Below are 25,631 nucleotides of genomic sequence, written 5' to 3'. Positions count from 1 at the left end.
CCGCCATGAGCAGATTCATCTCTAAATCTGCGGAGCGTGCCCTTCCCTTTTTCAAGATCTTGAAGAAGACGGGCCCAGTGGAATGGACCCCAGAGGCTAAGGCAGCGCTGCAAGACTTGAAGAAGTACCTCTCCTCTGCCCCAGTGCTGGTTGCGCCCAAACCACAAGAACCGTTGCTGTTATATCTAGCGGCAACGAATCAAGTGGTTAGCGCCGCACTAGTAGTGCAGAGAGAGGTCGATGAAGAGGCAACGGCAGCGGCAGAATCAACGGATGGTAGGCCAGAACCTTCTGCAGTAGGGCACGGTCCCGGCAAGACTGGGTCCCCGGCAGAGGCTGACGCCAATGCGGTCGGGCCCGCACGGCCTGGTTAAGTGGCGCAAAAGAAGAAAATGGTGTAGCACTCGGTTTACTTCGTCGGCTCCCTCTTGCAGGGGGGCTAGGTTGAGGTACTCAGGTGTGAAAAAATTGCTCTTCGGCCTCCTCATGGCCTCAAGGAAGTTGCGTCATTACTTCCAAGTGCACGAGATCACCGTAGTCACCCGACTCCCGTTGCAACGGATACTGCATAACCCAGATGCAACAGGGAGGATCGTGGAATGGGCCCTGGAGCTGTCGAATTTCGGTTTAAAGTTCGAACGTACCTCGACGATTCAGAGCAGAGTCTTGGCGGAGTTTGTTGCAGAATGGACCTCGACGCCTGACGAAGAGGTACAAGAGACCACTCTCCCCGGCAAGGAAACGAGCCGCAACTGGATCATGTACTTTGATGGAGCCTTTTAGCTGCAAGGCACCGGTGCTGGTGTGCTGCTTGTCGCACCCACTGGAGAGCACCTCAAATATATGATCCAAATGCACTTTCCCGGGAGATGTCAACCAATAACACCACTGAGTATGAGGGTTTGCTTGCCGATCTCAGGGTTGCGGCCGACCTCGGAGTCAAAAATCTCATCGTCAGGGGCTACTCGCAACTCATCGTCACGCAGATCAACAAAGATTACCAAAGCCCGCTGATGGAAGCTTACGTGGATGAAGTGAGGAAACTAGAGGAGCGCTTTGACGGTATACAAGCGGAGCACGTCCCTCGGGCGGAGAATGACATTGCTAACTACCTGTCAAAGTGTGATGCCCTCAAGCTACCTATGGAACCAGGTACTTTTGTGCTTCAGCTAACTCAACCATCCGTGAAACCATCAGCTGGGTAGAACAAGCGAAGGAAGCTAGGCCCCGACAAGTACTTCCCCACCGAGCTCCCCGGAGCCGCTGGCGAAGATGTTGCCGTGGATGCCGATCCTGCCACAGGGCAACCGACTCCGGCAGGGTCTCAGGCCACGGCCGTAGAGACGGCCGCTCCCGTGGCAGAAGAGATGCCTCTGGTCCTTGCCGTCGAGCAACAGGCTCCGACATGGGTGCAGAACACGGTCTGATTCCTCTAAATAGGAGAGCTTCCTGAGGAGCAGGAAGAGGCAGAGAGAGTAGCCCGTCGGTCTGCTCTGTACCAATTCGTTGACAATGTATTGTACAGAAAGAGACCAAATGGGGTGAAATTGAAGTGCATCTCCCAGGAGGAAGGACTAGAGTTGTTGCCAGAGGTACATGGAGGCATATGTGGCTCCCACATAGGGTCGAGGGCCCTTGCCGGCAAGGCTTTTCGGCAAGGTTTCTTCTAGCCCACCACCCTCCAGGATGCGACGGCACTAGTAACCAAGTGTGAAGCATGACAGTTCCATTCAAAGAAGCTTCGTCAACCAGCTCAAGCCCTTCAAACCATCCCTCTCTCCTGGCCCTTCCCAGTCTAGGGGCTCGACATATTGGGCCCCTTCCATCGTGCCGTCGGGGGCATTGAGTACTTGTACGTTGCAATCGACAAGTTCACAAAGTGGCCAGAGGTGGAAGCAGTGCGGAAGGTGATAGCGCAGTCAGCCATCAAGTTCTTCAAAGTACTGGTTTGCCGTTTTGGGGTACCCAACAGGATCATCACCGACAACGGCACACAGTTCACAAGCCATGCCTTCATGCAATACATTGAGGATCTGGCAGCAAGGTATGTTTTGCCTCCGTGGCACACCCATGGAGCAACGGCCAAGCGGAGAGAGCAAATGTTGAAGTTCTGTGAGGCTAAAGAACGAAGACTTTTGACAAGCTGCACAAGAGTGGAAGGCACTGGTTGACGAGTTGCTGGCGGTTCTTTGGTCGATCAGAACGATGCCAAATCGAGCCACCGGCCAGACACCCTTTGCCCTGATCTACGGGGCAGAAGCAGTTCTCCCCACGGAACTCATACACGGGTCACCTCGAGTGCTCTCTTATGATGAGCTTGAGCAAGAGCGGCAGTATGACGCGACGCTCCTCGAGGAAGATTGTCTCTGGGCGGCTGTGAGAGCAGCATGCTACTAGCAAGCCTTGTGCCGCTACCATAGCGCAAGGTTCATGCCCGGAGCTTTGAGGAAGGCGACTTTGTTCTTTGGCACGTTCAGTCGGCTAAGAATTCCAACAAGTTGATGCCGAAGTGGGAACTCCCTTATCGGGTAACACGAGTCACCAGGCCCGGCGCAGTCCGCCTGGAGACCGAAGATGCCATTCCAGTGAGCAACTCCTGGAACATCGAGCATCTTCGCAAGTTTTACCCATAAGGCGCGGCTGCCGGGCCTCTCGGCAAGCCACCCTTTTGTAGAAGCCTTGTCGGCAAGGCATGTAACCCTTTGTACAAAGCTAGGCGCAGACCCTGAGCATAAATAAACAAAGCGCTGGCACCCTAAGTTATAGCATGTGTCGGTGTCAAAACTGGCGGATCTCGGGTAGGGGGTCCCGAACTGTGTGTCTAGGCGGATGGTAATAGGAGACAAGGGACACGATGTTTTTACCCAGGTTTGGGCCCTCTCGATGGAGGTAAAACCCTACTCCTGCTTGATTAACATTAATGATATGGGTAGTACAAGAGTAGATCTACCACGAGATCAGAGAGGCTAAACCCTAGAAGCTAGCCAATGGTATGATTGTTGTTCGTCCTACGGACTAAAACCCTCCGGTTTATATAGACACCGGAGAGGGTTAGGGTTACATAGAGTCGGTTACAATGGGAGGAGATCTACACATCCGTATCGCCAAGCTTGCCTTCCACGCCAAGGAAAGTCCCATCCGGACATGGGACGAAGTCTTCAATCTTGTATCTTCATAGTCCAGGAGTCCGGCCAAAGGTCATAGTTCGGCTATCCGGACACCCCCTAATCCAGGACTCCCTCAGTAGCCCCTGAACCAGGCTTCAATTACGACGAGTCCGGCGCGCAAATTGTCTTCGGCATTGCAAGGCGGGTTCCTCCTCCGAATACTTCATAGAAGATGTTGAACACAAGGATAGTGTCCGACTCTGCAAAATAAGTTCCACATACCACCGTAGAGAGAATAATATTTGTACAAATCTAATCTGCTGACATACTCCGTAGCGTGACATGCCACAGCCAAGCCTTTATTCGAATCGTTTTACTGGCCCACCTCAGCGCGTTTAGTGAGGCGGTTTCCTTGGCACGTCTTGTCAAAGCAGAGATCATGTCCCCTTATTCCGGGATTCTCATCAATACGGGCATGGGTAACCCAACCGTGCCATTAATCATGGCGCTTGGGAGATAAGCGAGTTTTACCAGGCTGGCGGGGGCACATAGTTTCGGCCGCCCATATAAGGGGATAAGAATCCACCCTTTCCATATACGCCTCCTTCCTCCCTTGCTTATCCATTTCCGCACACTCGAGCTCCAGCGCCCAAGTCCGCACTTCCCACCTCAACCTTCTCCAACAATGTCCGAAACGGGAGGCAAGTGGATGGCCTCCTCCGTCATGGAGAGGCACATCAAAAAGTTGAGGAAGGCCGGATACCTGTCTTACGACATTGCGCATCGGCTCCCAGATGAGGGGCAGCTCATCCCCACCCCCAGGCCCTATGAGAGGGTGGTGTTCCTCCCCCATTTCCTCCGTGGACTGGGCTTCCCTCTTCACCCATTTGTCCGGGGGCTCATGTTCTACTACGGCCTGGATTTCCATGATCTGGCCCCGAACTTCATCCTCAACATCTTGGTGTTTATCGTCGTGTGCGAGGTTTTCCTCCGCATCAAACCCCACTTCGGCTTATGGCTAAAGACCTTCAACGTCAAGCCGAAGGTTGTGGGCGGCCGGCAAGCAGATTGCGGAGGCTCCATGGTGGGCAAGATGGCCAACGTCACATGGCTCGAGGGCGCCTTTGTGGAAACCATCAAAGGGTGGCAATCGGGGTGGTTCTACATCACCGAGCCGCGTGACCCTGAATGGGAAGCGGCCCCCGAATTCCGATCTAGCATCCCCACACGTCTCACCTCATGGAAAGGGACGGGCCTATCGTGGAGTAATTCGGCAGAGCTGACCGGACTCCAAACCTGCGTCAAAGACCTGATCAAGAGGAAGGTTAAACTTGTCACCGTAGTCCAGGTCATGCTCTTCTGCCGGATCCTCCCATGTCAACGACGGGCTTTTAATCTGTGGGAATTTGACCTGGCCCAGCACCAAACTTTGTCTAGGCTCTTCGACACAATGCACGAAGATGCTTGGAAGGTGCTTTTCAAGAGCTCCGAGGTTCACCCTCCCATTACCGAGGATCGCGGATTCTGTGCGAAGCGCCAAGCCAGCTCGGTAAGCTTGGTTTACCCATTGCAGGGTACTTGTTTTTCATAGTTTGACTCTATGCGGGATCTAAACTCCCATTCCTTTAACAGGACTAGCAGAAGAAGGCCGGACAGATCAAATGTCCAGCTCCTTTGCCCGAAGGCCCAGCAGACGCCCGCCTGGCGAAGATGCTGGCTCCGGCACCTCACGTGGGGCCGGAGAAGAAGGCCAAGAAGAAGGCCACGGGAACTCGAAGGAGCTCCCGGCGCCTGGTGGTGTAGGACTCATCGCCCAACGACCCCGAAGTGCACTCCTCCTCCGAAGACGAGGAGGAGGAAGAAGAAGCCTCTCCCCCTCCAACGGGGGGAGGAAAGAAAAGGAAGGCCGCCCAACTTGGGAGGCTGGAGGGTCCAAGAAGGAGAAGACCCTTCTTCCGGACTACGCCTCCGACGCCGACGACGGCGGAGAGGAGTGGCCATCCAGGTCCAAGCCCCTGGCAAAATCGTAAGTATCCGGATACCAGAATAACTCATGGTGTTCCTTTATTGCATAGTACCTTCTGACACCGAACATAATCATGCAGTCCGCCCAAGGCTCAGCTCGACGATTCGTCGAGCAACTCCCTGGATCCGTCGGTTGTGAATAGTCTTTCACTCCCGACTGCTACCTTCCCTCGCCCTACGGACGATGCCGAGGTAGAGTCCCAAAAGGGGCTAAGCCAGGAGGAGGTGGTCCTGGAGGCGCCGCAAGGAGACCTCCCGACTCCAGGCCCAAAGGGGGTAAAACCCCAGAGGGATCTAAGTCCCGCCCTGGGCCGGACACCGCACCAGAACCTTCAGTGGTTCCGGAGTCCGGCAGGCGGCCCCCTCGCAAGAAGGGCAAGCCTACGACGCCAGCGGCCCCCGTCCAACCGGAGGCGCAGGACAATTTGCTGGAGGTGCTTAACGGCGCCTCCATCAACGAGGAGCACCGCACTATTATGAGTGCGGTGATCCAGAAGGTTCAGTCCGCCAAGAGCGGGCTGACAGAAGCCTGTGCCAGCCTTCTAACAGGCTTCGAGGTATGTATTTAAAACATGTAAAAATATTACCGCATAGACAGTAGCCCCTGATGCTCAGTTTGGTGTTCGGAAATAAAAGCCGGACTGAGGATCTAAAAAGATATATGCAGGAGTCTAACATAAATATGTCAATATGGGAATGCAGGCTACGTTGCTGACCTCTGCCGCACTGACTGTGGAGGTCGATGCATTGAAGCAACGCCTCGAGTGGTGCGAGAACGAGCTCGGCCGTGCCAAGAAGTAACTCGAGGACAAGGAAGGTAGGTAGTACCTTATATAAGTATATAAAAATACCTGGTTGCAAATAATGACAGGAACAACGTGAATGTTACAGGGGCCACAACCGAGGTGGCGACCCTGAAGGAAGCGTTGTCCAAGGCCGAAGACAATGCGGCCGTGGAGCGCACCAAGTGAGAAAAGCAGGAGGCGCGGGTGGAGGAGGTGCGGCAAGAGTTGCATGATCTTGTGAAGAAACACGAGAGATTGGAGCTTGACTCAAAGACTCCAGAGTCCGAGCTTGCCTCGGCCCTTGAGAGCACCAAATCCGCCAAGGCCGAAGCCCAAAAGGCCCTCCAAGAAATTGAGGCGATGAAGAAGATAGCGGCGGGTAAGGCATTCTTTATGCAAAGCAAGCACATGAGAGTAAATTACCTGTTACTTACCCGAGTCCTGAGCTCTCCAGGAGCATTCGCAGATCTGCCCTACAGTGTGTCCGATGCCGCCGCATTCTACCGGGCCGAGGAAGGGAGCTCGACGGAGAAGGTGTTCTGGTCCCAGTATGCTGAGGCCGGACACCTGGTGCCCCTGAGCGACCAGTTGAAGCAGCTGGTCGAGCTCCATAAGGCAGCCGAACAGGCCATGAAGGGCCTTATAGGCCGGCTGTGGCTTGGGGAGGCCATGCCTGGGAGCTACTTTGTGTTCGTGAGGCGGCTGGTGGATGCCTGTCCATGGCTTGAAGTCATCAAGCGCTCCGTATGCATCGAAGGCGCCCATAGGGCACTTGCCCGTGCTAAAGTGCATTGGGGCAAGCTGGGTGCTGAGAAGCTGGTGAAGGATGGGCCACCAGAGGGGAAGGAGCATCCCGAGCCCGAGTTGTATTATGAGGGCGTCCTAAAGGGTGCCTGCCTTGTGGCGAATGAGTGTTCCAAGGATTTAATTTTTGAGTAAACTCGCTCATGTTTATCATGTGCGCTGAAAACTTTGTTCATATGCACTAAGCAACTCTTTTTTAATTTAAAATATTACCTTCTGTGCGGCCGTTTATTAAATCTAAGAGATGCAAGTCGTCGGCTTCTACCCCCATGCCACGAGTGCTGGGGTGTTCGGGATAAACCTGAGCGCTCTTGTTCCCATTCTTGGGTCCTTCGAGGGAGGCGCTCAGCACAACGAACAAGGCAATCGGACTTATAATGCTTTTATCACTCTCACTTAGCCATACAATTCTATAATTTTAAATTTCGGTGAAGCCCCTAGTATTCGGAAGACCGAGTTCGGGGCGCTATCCACGCCTAGGCCGGACAAAGCCAGCTCCTCGCTCTAAGCGGCATAAGTCTTTAGGGACTCGAAAAACCTCTCGAACAGCGACCGGCTCTCGCCCTATCATGACGGTCAGTTTTAGCTTTCTCTACTGAGGTGTTAACCTAGCTCAACTGCGGCACAATCGCAGTAGTTCTCCCAGCGCTACCTTAGCCGATATAGCGGAACGTAAGGTACCAAAAAATGGGAGCCGGGCAAACCCAACTATTGACCCAAGACATGATTCGGAGCCGATGCATATAGTGCTATAAGTTCGGGGTGCCGCACTCATGAGAGTGTTCGGTCTTCTCACACCGTATTCTGGGGTACTTAAACCCCTGGTGTATTGGTCGTACCAAAGTGTATGGTTGCATAATGTCATAACTGAACATATTTATAAAAAATGAATGCAATAATAGACAAGAGCTATGTATTGTTTAATAAAGGGATGCTATGAAAGCAGAACGGTACAAATAGTGCGATAAGCAAGAGATGGGATAATTTGACATGTCCCCCTCCAGGGGCAAGCTGCGAGACATTAAGTAAGACAGGTATTTAGCTCGTTATAGAGACCACCTGGACATTCGACGTGGCTTGCTGTCTCCCTGGCTGTTGCATCGTGTGTTCGGCCATGTACTACCGGACAGGCCTTCCAAATAGTGGAGTCCTGAAAGTAAGAAAAGAGAAATGACAAAATCGGGAGCCCCTGGTGCGGTTGAGCCGCATTCTGGGCGTGTCATGGTTGTACCCCTCCCCTTATGCCCATGGTATTTCCAGAGCATAATTATGTATGCGTGGTACTGGTTTCGTGAGTTCGCGAGGGCTGGGGTTGGGTCCGCACTACTATGCTTGCTCGGAACGTGCCAGACGGTCTTGTTGTAGGTTACTCCGGGCGCGCCTGACGGTGTCCAGGCATTTAATAGCCGGACTGGAGAGTTTCCTTGAGAGGCTACTTTGTACTTCCGTCGCGAGGGCCGCCGTGTGCTCCACTGTTCGAAGAGAGCGTTTGGTGTTTCCATTGACCGTAATGACTCCTCGAGGGCCTGGCATCTTGAGCTTGAGGTATGCATAGTGCGGCACCGCATTGAACTTTGCAAATGTGGTTCGCCCGAGCAGGGCGTGATAGCCACTGCGGAACAGGACTATGTCGAAGATTAACTCCTCGCTTCAAAAATTATCCGGGGATCCGAAGACCACTTCGAGTGTAACTGAGCCTGTACAGCTGGCCTCTACACCCGGTATGACGCCTTTAAAGGTCGTCTTTGTGGGTTTAATCCTTGAGGGATATATGCCCATTTTTCGCACTGTATCCTGATAAAGCAGGTTCAGGCTACTGCCGCCGTCCATGAGGACTCTAGTGAGGTGAAATCTGTCAATGATTGGGTCTAGAACCAATGCGGTGAATCCACCATGACGGATGCTAGTGGGGTGGTCCCTTCGATCAAATGTGATCGGGCAGGAGGACCATGGGTTGAACTTTGGGGCAACTGGCTCTAACGCATATACGTCCCTGAGTGCATGCTTCCTCTCCCTTTTGGGGATGTGGGTTGCGTATATCATGTTCACTGTCCGCACTTGTGGGGGAAAATCCTTCTGTCCTCTGTTGTTCGGTGGCTGGGGCTCCTCCTCGTCATCGCTATGCAGCCCCTTGTCTCTGTTTTCAGCACTTAACTTGCCTGCCTGCTTGAACACCCAACAATCCCTGTTGGTGTGATTGGCTGGTTGTTCAGGGGTGCCGTGTATCTGGCACGAGCGATCGAGTATCCGGTCTAAACTGGACGGGCCCGGATTATTTCTTTTGAATGGCTTTTTCCGCTGACTGGGTTTAGAGCCTATGAATCCGGCATTAACTGTCGTATCCTCAGTATTGTCGTCGTTAATGCGGCGCTTGTGCTTGTTGCGACGCGACCTACCATTGTTGTCCTTAGTATCTGAATTACCAGGGCTCTTGGTCATGTTATTACTACGAGCTAGCCAGATGTCTTCTCCCGCGCAAAAGCGGGTCATGAGTGTTGTGAGGGCTGCCATGGATTTCGGCTTTTCCTGTCCTAGGTGTCGGGCAAGCCATTCGTCACGGATGTTATGTTTGAAGGCTGCAAGGGCCTCTGCGTTCGGACAGTCGACTATTTGATTTTTCTTCGTTAGGAACCATGTCTAGAATTGTCTGGCCGATTCCTCTGGCTGCTGAATTATGTGGCTTAGGTCATCAGCGTCTGGTGGTCGCACGTCGTTGCCCTGGAAATTGTCGAGGAATGTGGATTCCAGGTCCTCCCAGCAACCAATTGACTCTGCTGGCAAGCTGTTAAGCCAATGTCGAGCTGGTCTTTTAAGCTTGAGTGGGAGGTATTTGATAGCATGTAGATCATCGTTGTGGGCCATGTGGATATGAAGGAGATAATCCTCGATCCATACCGCAGGATCTGTTGTGCCATCGTATGATTCGATGTTTACGGGTTTAAACCCCTCGGGGATTTGATGATCCATTACTTCATCTGTGAAGCATAGTGGGTGTGCGGCGCCTCTGTACTGGGCTATATCGCAACGTAGCCCAGATGAGCTTTGTCTGATGTGTTCGGCCTGGCCGTATTTGCCATATCCGGCGTGACGGTTATCGTCACGTGTCGTGGGGTGCCCACGCGATCCGTAGATCGATCTTGTTTGCCTTGCCTTGTCCTCCAATATGTCTCGCAGGTCTGGCGCGTTTCCCCGTGCCTTGGTACTTTTTGAGCGGCGCCAGGGTGCAAAAGCTTGAGTTGATGGCCGAGAGGCCTCTCTGTCGCGGCCACGGGGTGGCCGGTCGGCCGTGTCATACGTTGGTGATGTAGGTTTAGTTGCTTCCTCCTCTAATTGGGGTAGCAGCCTGCGCTTTGGATAGCTCTTGGAGGGGCGTTCGAGTTCGTACTCTTCGGCTGTAAGGACTTTAGTCCATCTGTCGGCTAGCAAGTATTGGTCAGCTCTAAGCTGCTGCTGTTTTTTCTTGAGGCTGCTTGCCATGGCCATAAGCCTGCGTTTGAAACGCTCTTGTTCGACGGGATCCTTAGGCATGACAAATTCGTCGTCGTCGAGGCTTGCTTCGTCTTCGGAGGGAGGCATGTAATTATCGTCCTCTACCTCTCTGCCTGCCGCTCTCTTATGCGGGCTGGCTTCTCCATCCTCCTGCGCTGAGTCCTGCTGGAGGGGGTTGTCTTCGGCACTGTCCGGGGTATTATAGTCTCCGGTGCCGGAATCGCCATTTTTGCTTTGGCAAGATTTAGAGCGGCGCCGCTGACGCCGGCGCTTAGGCTGTTTCTTGGAGGGGTCATCCTCCATTGTTCCATCGCCATTCCCTTCTTTTAGGGTGTCCAGCATGTATATGTCATATGAAGAGGTCGCTTTCCAGTTCCCTATAGGCGCTGGTTCTTGGTCGTCTCCTTCATCGGCGTCCATACCGTCGATGTCTTCGGAGTTGAAGTCAAGCATGTTGGTTAAATCATCGACAGTGGCTACGAAGTGGGTGGTGGGTGGGCTTCGAATTTCTTCATCGTCCGCATCCCAACCTTGCTGACCATAGTTCGGCCAGGGCTCTCCTGATAAAGAGAGAGACTTTAGTGAATTCAGGATGTCGCCAAAGGGCGAGTGCTGAAAGATGTACGCGGCAGTGAACTCCATGATCGGTGCCCAATTGGGTTCGATCGGAAGGGGTGCGGAAGATTTGGAGTCCGGAAAGGAGTCCGGAAAGGAGTCCGGCACCTTGGAGTCACGAGCTTCGCAAAGGACAAGGCTGGTATTCGGCTCGATCACCGTAGAGATTGCAGCCAATGAGGCGGTGTCCAACCATCCGTCCTCGATTGGCGCAGTCGGCTCCGAGCTAATGGTCACAGCAGACACCTGAGCGGCCTTCTGGACACTGTCCGGCGGCAGAGCTAGATCATGCCCATCATGATAGTGCGGCGCACTCGGCTGTGGCTCGAATCCTTCGAAGATCAAGTCTCCGCGGATGTCAGCCGTGTAGTTCAAACTTCCAAATCTGACCTGATGGCCAGGGGCGTAGCTTTCAATCTGCTCCAGATGGCCAAGCGAATTGGCCTGTGGTGCAAAGCCGCCGAATACGAAGATCTGTCCGGGAGAAAAGTCTCACCCTGGACCGCATCGTTGTTGATGATCGAAGGAGCCATCGGTCCTAAAGGTGATGACACATAGGAACTCTCAATGGAAGCACCAATGTCGGTGTCAAAACCGGCGGATCTCGGGTAGGGGGCCCCAAATTGTGCGTCTAGGCGGATGGTAACAGGAGACAAGGGACACGATGTTTTTACCCAAGTTCGGGCCCTCTTGATGGAGGTAAAACCCTACTCCTGCTTGATTAATATTGATGATATGGGTAGTACAAGAGTAGATCTACCACCGGATCAGAGAGGCTAAACCCTAGAAGCTAGCCTATGGTATGATTGTTGTTCGTCCTACGGACTAAAACCCTCCGGTTTATATAGACACCGGAGAGGGTTAGGGTTACATAGAGTCGATTACAATGGGAGGAGATCTACACATCCGTATCGCCAAGCTTGCCTTCCACGCCAAGGGAAGTCCCATCCGGACACGGGACGAAGTCTTCAATCTTGTATCTTCATAGTCCAGGAGTCCGGCCAAAGGTCATAGTCCGGCTATCCGGACACCCCCTGATCCAGGACTCCCTCAGCATGCATGCTAGGTTAAGTCTCCTCCTCGGTTAGGGTTGATAGTGCTTGGCGGTGGCTAACCCCTAGCTTAGAGGTCGAGTGTGCGTCTCTCTGTTCTTCTCTGTCCTCTTTGGTTTGCAGGGCACATAAGCATTTCTGCCGAGCTGTTTGGAAGGAAGGAATGGACCAGTGCCCTGACCCCGACAAGCCAAAGCTGCCAGGGGCTGCAAATACAAGGATCCAACCACGGCAAGCCAAAGTTGCCGGGGACTGCCGATCTAGATAAGTCGTTTATCTTCTATCATGCATTTCATTATGAACTGGGATATGTGAAACCTCGTTTTGTCTCTAGGCTACCGTGCTCCCCTCTTTTCGTACCCAAGGACTATCTCCTGGGTCTGGATTTGGTCGTAGTCACAGCGGCAAGGAGATGGAACGAGGAGCCTAAACCCACCTCTTCCATGCCTCCGCCAAGAGCATGAGAAGGGTCGAGCAAAATGGGGGACGGCAAGGCCTGTTGCCGGGAGAAAAACGTTTATCTTAAACAATAACAAGGATTCGCTCCTTGTTATGGGTTTCACCGCGAACGAAAAACCTGGCAAACATCCGTTTTTCATTAAAAACATCCTGTACACGTACAGTCCGTATGAAATGAAAAACATGAGCAAGAGGATTACAAGTTCTAAATTTAACAAAGGCCCGAAGGCTTACAAGATTAAGAAAAGATAAGGTGTCCATAATCCCTTTCTTGTCCCTCTCCTCGGGAAATGAAACAAGAAGGCAAAAGGGCAAAAGGGGCGCCAAGGCGAGGTACAAGCAGGAGAAGGCACCAGGAGAACATCCCGGTGGCCACCCCGAAGGAGGCTGGTGATGATGATGACAGGAGAAGAGATGGAAGACGAGGCGGCAGGACCGGCAATACGCTATGAAGGCGTAGGTGCCATCGTACTCCGACTTGACAGCCCGCCACCCGCCTTCTTCGCCTTCTCCGGCCTCCCCACGCCAGCCTACCAAAGAGGCGACCCCGAGAAGTTCAAGGATCCGGCGACACGAATGATGGGGTCATCGGTGTCGCCTCGGAGCAGCATGCCTGATGCCTAGTCGGACCCATCATCCTACCGCCCGCTACCCTCATCGTTGTTGCCGCTGTCCTCCTCGTCACTCTCGCTCGAGGAGGAATCTTCATCATAGGAGGAGCTCTCCACGCAGCACTTTAGACGAGTGCCAAGGTCTCCAAAAACCTTGATGGAGAGCAGGCCGTCCTCCATCAACTTGAAGAAGAGAACGAGCCCGGGCGTCAAGCTGTGGACACGGGCGAAGGTCTTCCACCCACGACGGAGATACATGATGTGAGGGGTGGGGAACTCGACATTGGCCCATGTGCTGTTGTTCCCACAGCCCCTCATATGCAATCTCAGCACCTCCGGTGGGTCCAGCTCCATGGCCCGAGCAAACGGAGTCGGGAGACGAAGACGACGGTGCGCCGGTCGGCGCAGCCTGACGAAGAACTCGTAAGGGTTGTCCCCGATGTGGCCCTCCGTGGGAGGAAGGCCTGCTGGTGGAGGCGAGGCTAATGCACCGCCCGTTCCTCCTCTCCCCCGAGCACCATGGCGGCCTCGGCCCGCCCTCTCCCTCTTCCCCTCGCGGCTGGCTCCGCCGCCATAGGCTCTTGGGAGGGAGCAACGCGCTGTCGAGCAGAGACCATCGCCGCCACCGATGAAGCGTCGCCACGCCCCCTCGCCATGACAGAAGGAAGGAGGACGCGGGAATGGGGAGAAGCGGATGACGAAGGATAGAGAGGCACCGTTCCTCCTGCTCCCCTCTTTATAAAGGGGCGGGGACGAGGCTCGGCCGCCCCTCTCTACCAATCCGTCCCGTTGAAGTGACCACGGGTGGGGCCGTCGACCGCCCTCCCCGCTCAATTAAAGGCGCGTGAGAATCGGCCCGCACGCATGCGACTTCCCGTATCTCGCGCACCTATCATTCGCTCTGCATCATGCATGCAGCGAACATTGCGCGAAAAATGGGTGCAATATGACGCGTGGAGCGACGGTTCCCGAGTAAGGGAAATAAATGAGCGGTAGCCATGCGGTCACGAGAGGACACGCAAGCTGCCTCTTTACTGTCCACCACAAGATGACGCCAGCGTGCTTTGGTCACACGCGCGCTCCTCCACGACACGCATTGTGCAAGTCGTGGGGAAGCACAGCAAACGGAATAGTTACCACGGTAAAATCCACCCCGCCTGCCCGTGCACCATTCTGGGTCTGGCCCAACAACGTGTCGCGCTTATGTATGGCATAGACCAGGGGGCTCCTGTTGGTGTACAAAAGTAGGGGCTCTCCTTTTCACCCCTTTACTTGTGCACGGGCAGCCAGAGCCACACGCCACGACCATGCATAGCAGGGCAAAGGAGGAAAGCCAGAGAGAAGCCGAAGGCACGAGACAAACAAAGCAAAGACTAAGGCCACAGAGATCGGATGGACGAAGCAGGTTTCCCCGGCAAGGACCCTTGCCGGGGCAGCCTCAGCATCCCCGGCAAGACCCTTGCCGGGGCAACTCGCCCACACCAACGGAGCGAGCCACCCTCGAGCCCACGGTCTCCAACGCCAACAACCACATTGGGACAGGGCTCGGGAGGCACCTCCATGATGGCATGTAGATCTTTGTGAAGATGAAGAATATTCAAGATCATATGAGGATTAGAAAGCAATGATCCTCGGCAGGGTTCTTGCTGAGGAAACCCACAAGACCCCCAGAAGGTCCTTGCCGGGAACAACAGCGCGCCACGGCAAGACCCTTGTCGGGCCACCCGGCAAGACCCTTACCAAGGGCATCAGCAGGGCCACCGCCAGGCCCGCACCAACCAAATTTCCACTGCTGCTCACATGCAGCTGCCAGCCCAACCAGCTGGGCAGGCACCTACATGGCAACATGCAGCTTCCAGGCCGACTCAGAACACACCAGCGCGGCGGCATGCAGATCATCATGGAAGCTCCACCACCGCGCCACCTCAGCTGCTTGCCTGCCTACATGGCACCAGATGCATCGCTGGCCAGGGTGCGTGTTGAAGCGAGGAGGAGCAGCGACGGACGGGACAGGCCACGCCCCCATCCCCCATAAAGTGGAGGGACACCTAAGCCACGGATTAAATGTGTCTTGTCCTGTAATACGAGCGCTAAGCTCGCGACACTGTAGGCCTTTCCACCTCCTGTGTGCCACTGTGGCAGCCCCTTTCTCCTATAAAAGGAGGCCCATGGCGCACTGGAAAAGGATTCGGCTCTTTCAAACCACGCAGCACCCATAGCTAGTTCGAGAGCTCAAGAACACTCAATACATCCACCAAGCAGGACTAGGGTTTTACGCATCCTCGCGGCCCGAACCTGGGTAAACGATCTTTGTGCTGATTACTAATCCTGCTCTTTTCACAACCACGCGCCCCGCAACCGTAGTAGGGATTCTTGTGATCCCATAGGTGTTGTTTCCGACCAACACATTACAATAGTGTTTATTCATCATCTAAGAAAACATCTGAGCCGCATCCGTATTCGATAACATCCGCATCTGATTCATTTCCACAGATGAACCCTAACTAATTTGATGCAACTAAAATGTGAAGAACCCTAGGCAGAGGTATGGGAGGGGGAGGAGCAGGCGTGCTCACCTCTGGTGCCTGCAGCGAGGGAGGGGCAGGCGGCGTCGAGGTCGGGGTCGAGGCTCGGGTGCGCGGTGGAGGGCGGCGTCGAGGTCAGGATCAGGGATGGTGTCAAGGTCGAGGTCGGGGCTCAGGCGTGGGGTGAAGAGCGACGGGAGAGTGCGCGGCGGCCGACAGGCGATGGCGGCAACGATAGCGGAGGAGTTGGATTTGGGGGAAGTGGTCGTGGGCAAGAACGAAACCGTGCGGTTAAGTCAGAAGTAGTAGTAACGCGTTCCAGGAAGTGCGCTACTGCTAAGTTAGCTACAGCACGTTCCCCGATACGCGCTACTGCTATTCCTTCTCTTTTTTCCCTTTTCCATTTATTTTTCTTTAAAAAATTTCCTTTCACCTTTTTCTATTTCTTTCATTTTCATTTACTTTTCCACTTGCTTTCCATTTAATTTTATTTCCTATGTCAGTAGCACGTTTTCGCATAAACGCGCTGCTACAAAGCATGTAGCAGTAGCGCGGTTCTCTGCAGCTCGCTACTACTATGTGTAGCCCATCGGCTAAGCCGTGGGAGTTTTTGTAGTAGCACGGTTATCCTCAGGTGCGCTACTGCTATAGTTTTATCTGTAGCGCGCTTTACACTAACGCGCTACTGCTACTTAGCACTAGCATAGTTTTTTAAGACGCGCTACTGCTAAAGTTCTGTATATAAGGTTTTCCCTAGTAGTGCCCGGCAGCATGCATCGCAATGGTGTAAACGCTCAGGAACTCAGACGGATGGGTCTTGGTCGTACTTCTCCGGGACCTCTGGCTTGAACATGCGGGTGTTGGGAAACTGGAACTGCCGCAACTCATGGGTGAACGCTAGACAAGTTATTGCATAGGGCAAGTCACCAACACTCCCCGGCGCAGGCCTGTACTTAGTTGGCCCAACAGGCCTATCAGATTGATGGTGTGCCTCCCGGCACCGCTCGATAGTGGTCCAGGTGTCTTCCTTGAGGTTCTCTCGAAGAACTTGACATTGGTCACGACGCTCCTGTGGGTCGGACAACATCGTGGACACGTTATCACGGGCATCAACCCGACGAGCCAGATGCGGTGGAGGGGAGTGTGCCGTTGTTGCGGCACCTCCAACCCTTCCACTATCAATGTGCACCGGCTCGGTGATCCGATGCCGCGAGGGACTTGCCTTCCGGTGGCCATCCCTGTTGGCATGTCCTATAAGGCTTTGGATAGCAACCCTCCATTCTTCTTGCTTCTCCAAAGCAGGAGGAAAGTCGAGGAGTAGATGCGCTCGCGCCAATGCTTCCGCTCGTGTGGGTGGTAGAGATAGGCGCGAGGAATCGGAGGAACTCGGACTTCTAACGATGTTAGAAGGAGTCCCATCAAGATTCCACGACCATGCGCCATTTCGCCAGCATCATGGTGTGCATGTCGGCCCTGCGCATCTTGAGAGTGACGCGAAGGGCTCTTGCCACGGTGATGCCCAGGGTCCTCAACATCGCAGCACTGTTCTTCGCGCACGAGTTGGGAAGACCATGGCGTGTGCGCTGGCGGGGGCGTCCTTCTGCTCTTGGAGGTCCCTGCACCACCCGTAGGTTGCACGGCTCCGTCCTTGGGCGTGGCGGCGTGCGGACTGTCGTCTCCGCTGCGAACGACGCCACTCGCCTGGCTTTTTGTATCAGGGTGGCGTGGACGATCTTGATCTCCTCCGCCACCAGCATCCGCCACGTCGCCCGACCGCGCTTGCACGGGTGGAACGGCCCTGGTCGAGGCGACCGCTATAATCGTCTTCTTCTTCGGAGCCATGGCGATGAAGAACTACGGCACTAACTAATAGACCAGATTCTCACAACGAAATCTCCCCTACCTGGCAAGTACTACGGCGCTAACTAATAGATGTCAGGAAAAATGAACACCTATGGGATCACAGGAATCCCTTCTACGTTTAGTGGGGGGGTCAGCTGGACAAAGAGCAGGTCCAGTAGTTAGCATAGAGGGGATTTTTACCCAGGTTCGGGCCGCACTGGTGCGTAAGACCCTAGTCCTGCTTGTGTGTATAGATGTGTTCTTAAGCTTTTGAACTAGTTGCAATGCATGTGCCGTCCAAAAGTCAGAATCCTCTCTCTGTACTCGTTGGGCCTCCTTTTATATGCAAAGGGGTCGCCACAGTGGCACACAGGAGGTGGAAAGTAAGCTACAGTGATCGAGCTTATCGCTCAGCAACATAGGACAAACACATTTAATGTGCTGCCTATGTGTCCTCTTACTTTATTGGGGATGGCAATAGAAGCTATCTTGTCCGTCGCCGCCTCTCCTTGCTTCAACACGTGTCCAGGTCGAAGAGGCATCCAGTGCCATGCTGGCTAACTAGATGTTGTGTTGGCACGATAGTAGAGCCTCCACGAAGATCTACATGCCGCCACACAGGTGCCTGCTTAGTTGGCACACTGGTCATTGCACTAGAGTGGTGGTGAGTTGGCAAGTTCTTGCCGAGCGCGGGCCTGACTGCAGCTCAGCAATTGTCCCCGGCAAGGCTTGCCGGGGGGCCTTTGGAGTCATCCCCTGCAAGGCTTGCCGGGGGGTCCTTGGAGTCGTCCCCGGCAAGGGTCTTGCCGAGGGTCATGGTCTTCTCACTACAAGAAATATGCTATCTTGTGACCTCCACTATTGGTCACTAAAAGGTCATAGTTTTTCATTTGCGACCTTTTTGTGACCAAAAATAGAAGGTCAAAAGTTGAGGGTCATATACTAATATAGCGACCTTCTCTATGAGAAGGTCGTGGACGTTTATGACCAAAATATTCCTACTGTGGCGTTTTGGTCACTAGCAGCCTCCCCAGTCCACGTAGGCATCCAGCGTGGCAAGCTGATGTGGCACAAGATTCAGCCCGGTCCAATTAGGTGTTTTACATGGGCCGAGCCCATTAATTCAGCCTTTTATTTTTTTTTTCCTTGGTAATTCTGGTCGGCTTCATGGGCCAAGCCCAACGTTGTAGCCTTTTTTATTGTTGGCCCGTGGCCTTTTATTATTTATTGCTTTTCTATTTTCAGCCATTATATATTCAAGCTGGTCCCACTAGTCAGATGGGTCCCACTTGTTATGATCATCTCTAAAATTGGTCCCTCATGTCAGAAATGTACAAATTTGATAGTTATTTTCATAAGTGGACCCATTGGTCAAGTTTCCATTTCACAAGTTTTCAGATCACATACATAATCAAAAAGAACACATAAATTTCATCAAATATACCACTAAATAAATCTATTACAATCTTTACAACACATATATGCTACAATATGCTACTCTTCACTAAGTAGAACTTGACGGGTTCACACTTCACGGCTTCACGCTTGCTTCACACTTCACACTTGAGCATCTGTAAAAGAGGAACAACCACAAATTTAAATCTCAATTGCAGTATAGGCCACATGCAGAAGCAGTTCAAAGTTGAAACAACATCAATTAAACACACGTGCACAGAAACATAGGAGTCAAAATGCAGTATAGGACCAGGACAAGGAAACTCCTGTTATCAAATCAACACACAGCTTGTAGCAAAACAGCAACAGAATACATTATAACAAGAGTAAGCTTGAATCAAACAGCACAGAAACATGTGGATATCTCATGTGAGCATCATGTTGTGGTTTTATTAAACAATGATACAGCAACAGAATACAATATCTTCAATGCAAATTATGGTACTTGTAGCAAAACAGTTTGAAACAACAACTACACAATACATTATAACGAGAGTAAGCTTGAATCAAACAGAAAAGAGAACAGTTTCGAGTTTAAAAGTTAAAGCATTTGCAAGATATCCCAACTCGCAAGTTCAAGACGCATAATTCAGAAACTTGCATCGGGGCACTATAATAAGAGTAGCATTTGACTTGACACATGGAACAACAACACAAAAGAATTATGGCTCGGTGTATGTACGGTGACTTGTTGGTGTAGATGATCCAGTTGATGAAGAGCTCTGACAGCATGGCTCCAAGCAGCCCGAAAAGCGCACTTGGAAGAATCTGGAATCAGCCGAGATTAAGAATCCATAATGCAAAAACCATAACCATTGAAGATTGAAAGAATCTGTGAAGTGAGTTCACTCTCTTTCTAGATATTTTGGCAGTTTTGAGCCAACACACATATTAAAGTAAGCAACCATATCATTTATATATGCTGGCCCAAACACTACCCTTGAGTAACATCTCAATTAAGCACAAGTAACAAAATAGAGGAGATGGATCAATCATAGCAGGGGTTTAGGATAATGCCCTCAAACTTGTATGTGTCAAGTATTTAGAAACAAAATAGTGTCACATTTATGGAAATAGAGGGACTAAAAAGATATATGACTCAAAGGCACATGACATCACAGAGAAGATAAAAGCATAAGATGACTGCAGTGACTAGGCTACAAGTTAATACAATTGATACAAGTTAATAAAATCCTGATGTACTACTCTGGGTAAGAAGAAACAGGTACTTTAGTAGTTTTAGCACACTAATACATGTGTTAAAATGGAAGTGTCACTGCTGGGTTATATTAATAAATAATCCAAGTGTTGCAACTTGCAACACCCAACAAGATTTGCATGAACAGGTAAAACCTAGCAAGTACTTGTACTGGGATGCTGTCCATCCAACAGAGACAACAGGATAGCAGTACACAAAAACATAACCATGTATTCAGGCTAAGCAAATCTTGACAGCAAACAACAGCCATGGTGATATGGGATGCGTCAATGCTTAGGGGATTAAATCATCATATTATTAGCTAGGGAACCATCAGTATCATAGATTCATGGACTAAAAAAACATAGGTTCCAGAAAAAACATGGTACTCAAACACAAGTATATTCTGTCTATTAATCCTATGCAACAAATTTGACTGCTCTGTCCCTATGCCTCGGATCAGAATGAACGCAAAACATACATACTACAACCGTCAACAAGTAGTAGAAGCAATTCCGAGAAGGGAAACGTTGGATTACCGCACGTGGCAACCAAATCTAGCTGTGTGGCATCCGCTGAAGTGCAGATCTAGAGCTGTGTGGCAGCAGACAGAGTGAGTGATGAGGGCTTACGTTGGGGCAGTGCGTGGTGATGCCGGTGCAGAGGCCCTTGACGATGCCTGCGTTGATCTTGACGATGCCTGCGTTGATCCAGCGCCTCCCCAAGTTGGTCGTCCCCGACGAAGCCCTTCACCTGCAGACAGATTTCCAGAGCCATGAAGCAGATTAGCACATCCATGAAGCAGATCACATCGACGAGTACAGAAGAACAAGAACCGGGCGAGGGATGGGGGAACAGGGAACGAATGGCGCCTACCTCGATGGAATGAAACCTCTCCTCCTGCCCCTCCTCCTCGAGCAGAGCAGGGCCGAAGCTAGGCGCAGCCCTCATCCATCTCGAGCAGGGCAAGGTCGGCGCCCTCCTGCCGTCATCGCCATCTCCATGCCATGATGACCTACAACAAAGGGACAGATAGGAGGAGAAGGTGAGGAGGAGCGGGTGGATCTGGGCGAGGAAGGAGGGGAAGGGGCTACCTGGACAACAACAGCGACGGTGGCCGGGGGCCCGCGGCCGCGGGCACGTCGGGGGGCGCGGCCAGGCCGAAGATCACGGCGGTGCGGAGGGCCAGGTAGGCGAGGACGCGGGGGAGCAGGGGGCTTGATGAGCGACCAGAGCCTCGGCACGGACATCACGAAGACCCCAGCGAGCTGTAGATCTTGTCCAAGGGGAGGATGGAACGGAGGGGAGGGCATTGGAGGAGGACGGATCTGGATCGGGGAGAGGGGCGGCGCGGGAGGGGTCTGGATCGGGGAGAGGGAGACGGCAGCGCTTGACCTAGCATTTCTCGGGAAGGAGGGGGTCGAGAGAGGAAGGGAGAGACGCTGGATTAGTAGGAGTCAGACGGCTCAGATCGAATACAGTGGGGTGATCCGTGCGCTGCGTCCTGATTGGTTTGAAAATGAGCTATTAAAAATTACTCTTCTTAGTGTTAAAAACAAGGGAGGTTTGTGAGGCAGCAACCAAAAATATTTTGCAAAATGGCATCACTAAAATTTTCACTTAAGTTAGACCACCTTTCATCGATGATCATCAATTTGATTGCATTTCTGATCTTTCTAGCTATTTTGAGAAATAGCCAATTCGGCAAGAAATGAGTCAAATTTGAACTACAGGTATCTTATAGTTTGCTATTTATTTTCTAAAAAAATCATTTTTAGATCCAAAAGTAGCTATTTCATCATAGACAAACCAATAGTTTTGCATTATTAACCACCTAACTAAGAAGGGTCATGCGGGCAAATTTGATCACATTTTGAAATCGGCATAGGAAATTCACAAAAAATGAAAAACATTCGCATTGTGTGATTATACATCTACAAGGATGCACCTTGCAATGGCAAACAATGTTGTCTAAGGAAGTTTTCATTTTTCTTTGGACGAAAAAACCATTTTCCATTTTTCGAGTGCCCAAAAGGAGGTTTTTTGTGAAGGACCTCCCAAATAATTGTTGCAAAATTGGACCAAATCATTTTTCTAAAATACTAGGCCATATTTAATGGACAATTTACCAAATGGTTGGGTGTCAAAAGTTTTGAGCCACCTCTCGTGAAAAAGACAAATTCCCGCCGATTCAGTTGGAAACGGGTCAAATTTGAACTGTAGTTGCCTCATAGTTTGCTCTTTATTTTTTCCAAAAATCATTTCTAGATACATAAGTATCTATTTAATCATAGAAACACCAAAAAAATTCCAAGATTCAACCACTAGCTAGGAACGGTCAAGCCCGTCGTTTTGACCGCATTTTGAAATGGGCATAAAAAATTCAAAAAATATCAAAAACTTGGAAAACCTTCGCATTGTGTCATTATATGTGACCAAGTTTCCAGGAAAAATAATAAACTTGTAATACGGTAATTATTTTAAAAAAAGTGTTCTCGAAAATGAGCTATCATGCGTGAAGATTCATGGCTTTCAAGCCAAATGATCAATCTTATGGCCACATTCATGGCATAGTTTGTTCAAATGATCTCATATTGTGCACAAGGGTGCATATTGGAATGCCAAACAATGTTGCCTAAGGAAGTTTTCATTTTCTTTGGACGAAAAAACCATTTTCCATTTTTCGAGTGCCCAAAAGGAGGTTTTTTTGTGAAGGACCTCCCATATATATGTTGCAAAATTGGACCAAATCATTTTTCTAAAATACTAGGCCATATATAATGCACAACTTACAGAATGGTTGGGTGAAAAAAGTTTTGATCCACCTCTGGTGAAAAAGACAAATTGCCGTCGATTCAGCTGGAAACGGGTCAAATTTGAACTATAGCTGCCTCATAGTTTGCTCTTTATTTTTTCCAAAAATCATTTCTAGGTACATAAGTATCTATTTAATCATAGAAACACCAAAAAAATTCCAAGATTCAACCACTAGCTAGGAACGGTCAAGCCTGCCGTTTTGACCGTATTTTGAAACAGGCATAAAAAATTCAAAAAAAATCAAAAAATTGGAAAACCTTCGCATTGTGTCATTATATGTGTCCAAATTTCCAGGAAAAATAATAAACTTGTAATATGGTAATTATTTTAAAAAAATGTTCTCGGAAATGAGCTATCATGCGTGAAGATTCATGGCTTTCAAGCCAAATGATCGATCTTATGGCCACAATCATGGCATAGTTTGTTCAAATGATCTCATATTGTGCACAAGCATACATCTTGGAATTACAAACAATGTTGCCTAAGGAAGTTTTCATTTTCTTTGCACGAAAAATTCATTTTTCATTTTCTGAGTGCCCAAAAGGAGGTTTTTTGTGAAGGACCTACCAAATAATTGTTGCAAAAATGGACCAAATCAATTTTATAAAATACTAGGACATATATAATGCATAATTGACAAAATGGTTGGGTGAAAAAAGTTTTGATCCACCTCTGGTGAAAAAGACAAATTGTCGTCGATTCAGTTGGAAACGGGTCAAATTTGAACTGCAGCTGCCTCATAGTTTGCTCTTTATTTTTTCCAAAAATCATTTCTAGGTAAATAAGTATCTATTTAATCAGAAATACATGGTTTGATGGCGAGACATCGAGGTTTGGACGATGGCCGAGGGCCTCAACTCTAGAGCGTGTAAGCTCGCATGCCAGCCACGTGGTCACCGCGTGACCGTGGCGTTGCCATGTGTTCTGGGTGGACTAGGCATGTCTAGTGGGTTGGGCACTCCCCAGGTAGGTGCTAGGAAGCAAATCACAACATAAGATTCTCACGAGGAGACCGATCGATGCTCAAACATGAATAAGCAGCCAAGTGTTTGATTTGCGGTACGAGAAATGTACATGGCTAATGGGCGTGAGTTTTGGCTGAGGATGATCAGTTACTAAGAAGACCGTCTTCACAAATTTTCACCACAAAAGGAGGAGCCTAGGTGGTACTTGCTTTACAAAGTACCACACTGGACATAAATACAAATGTTGAAGCTGGGCTCAAAATAATGAATGGATTGAGCTGGCATTTGGTGGAGGATTGTTATTTGGGCATAGGAAAGCACTGTAGAAAATGTATACCATTTCGACATGCCAAAGTGGTACTTCCTTCACAAAGTGCTGCTCTGAACAGAATAGGAAAATGAATATTTTCGAATTATTTTTGAACTAGGAAAGGAATGTTTTTGACATATTTGATGAATATATGATCCAAAACATTTATGAGAATTTTTTGGGAATTTTTGGAATAATAGAAATATAGGTTGATTCACAACCTAGGGCAAAAACTGCCACATGGACATGACACATAGGCAAAACTGATGAGGTGGCGCCTAGTCATCACAACCAACCACAATCTACAAGGCTATGACCATCTATTTTGGTCGTTAACAACTAGAAATAAGGCGGTGGACCAGCCCTGTTTGCTTTGTGACCATTTGGTGTAAGGAAATTACGACCTTTCTGACCAAAATGGTCGCAATGGTTTAGGGTTTGGAGCCCCCCGAACAGCTTTTGACCAATTGGTCTCAAATGGTCATAGATCTATGACCAATTCTTCCAGGGTCACTGACAGAAGGTCACTAGTTGACATATTTCTTGTAGTGTCTGGTCCCACGTGGTGCTACAGGATGCCAATCTCTATGGAGATCTGCATGCATGTGTTCCCAAGTCTTGGCCCTAACGTTGTCAATGGTGTCAAAGCTCGCAACCTCAAGGGTGATGGCCCTGTTGGTTAATTCACAAGCTACCTCGGCAAGGAGCTTGCTGGGGGCCTCGCAGGCCGCTCCGGCAAGGCTTGTTGCCGGGCGAGGCCTTGCTAACCTTCTGCTGCTTGTTGTCTTCAATGTTATCTTCGGTAATCTTGTTTCTGTCTTTCCTTCTGCCATCCTCCTCTGCCTCACCAAGCCCTGCCGTAGGCGTGGCTGCGACCGTGCGTGCACAATTAAGGGGTACAGAAGTACCCACACTTTTGTACACCAACAAGGATGCCCAAGGCACGCCAAGGTAATATTCAAGGACAACCAAGAGCCTAATCTTGGGGATGTCCCGGATGGCATCCCCTCTTTCGTCTTCTTTCATCGGTAACTTTACTTGGAGCTATATTTTTATTCACCACATGATATGTGTTTTGCTTGGAGCGTCATTTTATTTTATTAGGATTTGCTTGCTGCTTGAATAATATCCCAAGATCTGAAATTCTTAAATGTTAGAGAGTCTTCACATAGTTACATAATCATTCGACTACTCATTGATCTTCACTTATATCTTTTGGAGTAGTTTGTCGTTTGCTCTAGTGCTTCACTTATTTATTTTAGAGCACCACGGTGGTTTTATTTTGAAGAAATAGATGAACTCTCATGCTTCACTTATATTATTTTGAGAGTCTTAAACAGCATGGTAATTTGCTTTGGTTATGAATTTAGTCCTAATATGATAGGCATCCAAGAGGGATATAATAAAAACTTTCATATAAAGTGCATTGAATACTATGATAAGTTTGATTCCTTATGATTGTTTTGAGATATGAAGATGGTGATATTAGAGTCATGCTAGTGGAGTAGTTGTGAATTTGAGAGACACTTGTGTTAAACTTTGTGATTCCCGTAGCATGCACGTATGGTGAAC

Source organism: Triticum dicoccoides, chromosome 6B (genome assembly GCF_002162155.2).
Source record: "Triticum dicoccoides isolate Atlit2015 ecotype Zavitan chromosome 6B, WEW_v2.0, whole genome shotgun sequence".
Classification (NCBI taxonomy): Eukaryota; Viridiplantae; Streptophyta; class Magnoliopsida; order Poales; family Poaceae; genus Triticum; species Triticum dicoccoides.
This window is presented reverse-complemented; position numbering follows the sequence as displayed.